We start from the raw sequence: 2500 nt of genomic DNA, 5'->3' as shown, positions 1-2500 counted from the left end.
TCCATCCAGCATTGTTGCCAGTTCCTCCGTGGTAGGTCCAGCGGGTACCTTTTTCTCAACCAGGAAACCTTTAATTTCTCGAAGTACATTGAGTGATCGAAATTCTTCGATGGTTTCCTTATTGCTCTCTTCCCTGAATTGGAAGGACGCTTTGATGATTGGGTCGGTTGAGCGCTCCAGAGATTCTCGCTTTCTAATAATTGCAGATGGAATTTGAATCTCGAGCTTTGGTATTGCCAGACCTCCATCCTTGTTCTTTGAGTACAGTAAACCGTCAGCGACGTGTTGTGGCAAGTGTAGGAATTCTTTTACCGCATTCCGAATGATCTGATCCAGCTTCACCAAGGTGTTCTGAGACGCCTCTGTCAGTATCAGGTGGAAGTACAATCTTGGGATGACATGCACTCTGAGAAGCTCCAGTCTCTGAGTTGGTTTGAGAGGCGCTGATCTTAAGCCTTCAACCCAGGTTTTGAGCTTGTCCTCCCATTCACTCTCTTTAACGCCAGCCCATGGGTCTATCCGGGCTCCCAGGTATTTCTCTGTGTCGCCTGGTGGGATGTATGTGATGGTTTCTTTTCTTATCCTCCATTTTGCCTCATGATTGTACATGAAGGTCTTCCTTTTGCATGTGAAGTGGAAGCCTTTGGTTTTCTTGATATTAATATCTAGGCCTGTCTTATCGCAATAAGACTGGAGGATCTTCAAGTTCTCTTGCATCCCAGCGTGAGAGTTGCTCAGTAGTGCGATATCATCAGCAAAAGCCAATGCTGTACATTTCACCGTTTTGTCTCCAAACGGCATGGTTATTCCCTGGCCTGCCTGCTCCAGGGTACTGATCAGAGGGTCGATTGCGATATTGAATAGCAATGGTGAAAGCGGATCGCCTTGCTTCACGCCTCTCTCGATCTTGATCTGTTCCGTGGGCTTGCCTTTGCCCTCAATCACCGTAGTGTTATTGGTGTAGAGGTCGCGGATCAGATCCACGAAGGCCGTAGGTGTTTTCATCCTCTTTAGCGAGCCAATGAGCAGTTTGTGGCCGACTGAATCGAAAGCTTTGGCCAGATCGACAAAGACAACGGCTAGCTCCTTTCTGTTCTTTTTTGATCCTTTGATGACATTCTGGAGGATAGCAATATTCTCGTTACAGCCCGGCGTGGCTGCCAGGAACCCTTTCTGTCTCGGGTTGATGTTAACCGCCTTGCTTAACCTCTTTGCCATAATTTTAGTGAACAGTCGGAGAAGCATTGGCCCGATTGTGATGGGGCGCCAGTTGTCTAGGTTCTTTAGTCGATCCTTGTCCTCACATTTAGGAATGAGCACTGTCCGGCTCTTTTTCATACTCTCTGGGATAGATCTTGTTTTTAACCACAGGGTGAAGAGGCGAGGTATACGGGAGGCGTCGGTCTCCTGGATGGCTTCTAGGTCTTTCAGCTTTTTGCCATCTGGCCCTGGTGCACTGTGTCTGTCAATTCCTTTCAGGGCTTCTTCTACCTCCTCTTCCCCAATTGGTCCCAGGAGTAGGTTGTCATCAACACGGCCAGCATAACCAGCAAAGTTCCTTATGTCCGCTTTGTTGTTCGCCTTGGACAATTTCTCACGGAATTTGGTTTCCAGTTCCTCTCGTGAGATGGGGCATTGGGATGTATCTGGTGCACCCATTAACTTTCTGGCTAGCTGGCGCCTGTTGTTTCTGTATAGTTCTTGGGCATCTTTATATGCCGCTTTCTTGGTGGCATAACGTTTCTTCGCCCCGTTGTTGTTACCCTTCTTTTCGGCCTTTCGATTGTTCTCTCTTTGCCGTCTGCGGGGGTTTTTCTCGTTATGACCACCGTATATTTCGTCTGTAATACAGTCTACCAAACCCCGAGCTTGAGCCATACAGAGTGGATCATTGGCTTTCTGCAATAGTTCTTCGGCCTTTTTGATGTGTTCATCAACTTCCCTGTGTTTAGGGAGTTTGGCCGGGATTTTGTATGGGACTTGTTGTTCATCTTGTGCAGTCGAGCCATTATCCTCCTCTGGTCTGGTCTCGTGCTCCTCTCTTTCCGATGTTATCGGGGTTGTCGGGGCTGCTACCTGTGTAAGCCGTTTCTTCTGAAGCAATCTCCGTTTGTCTGAGATCTGCTTTGCGGTCTTAGTTGTTATGACCTTAGCAATCTCGACATTGATGAATCTTGCTCCAGCGAGGCTTATTTCAAGTTGCTCCAAGAGGCTTTCTTCCTCTTCGGACCATGCTCCTTTCCTTCTCTTTGCTGTAGGCTTGTCGGCCTCTATGCGCTTGTTGTTCCTCAAGACCGGGTGCATATGCCTTTCATGTTGCCCAAGGCCGCTTTTCGTTGTGAAGTTGGCCTCACATGCTTCACATTGAAATTCTCCCCTCGCCGTCTGCAAAGGACCTTTGCATTTGGGGTAGTGGCAGGCAATCGAGTGGAATTCTCCCGTCTTCTGGCATCTTGAACATTTTGTTCTGAAGGTCTTGGTTTGATGCGAGCGCCTCAGA

At 48.2% G+C, this 2500-nt stretch overlaps 1 pseudogene; it reads right to left on the bottom strand.

Annotated features, from left to right (window-relative positions):
- LOC140473035 (28S ribosomal RNA) overlaps positions 1-2500 on the bottom strand; it is an 8320-nt pseudogene that overhangs the window by 2369 nt on the left and 3451 nt on the right.

Source organism: Chiloscyllium punctatum, unplaced genomic scaffold, assembly GCF_047496795.1.
Source record: "Chiloscyllium punctatum isolate Juve2018m unplaced genomic scaffold, sChiPun1.3 scaffold_502, whole genome shotgun sequence".
NCBI classification, from domain to species: Eukaryota; Metazoa; Chordata; class Chondrichthyes; order Orectolobiformes; family Hemiscylliidae; genus Chiloscyllium; species Chiloscyllium punctatum.
Note: the sequence above shows the minus strand (reverse complement) of the source record. Positions and strands in the feature narration are given on the sequence as shown.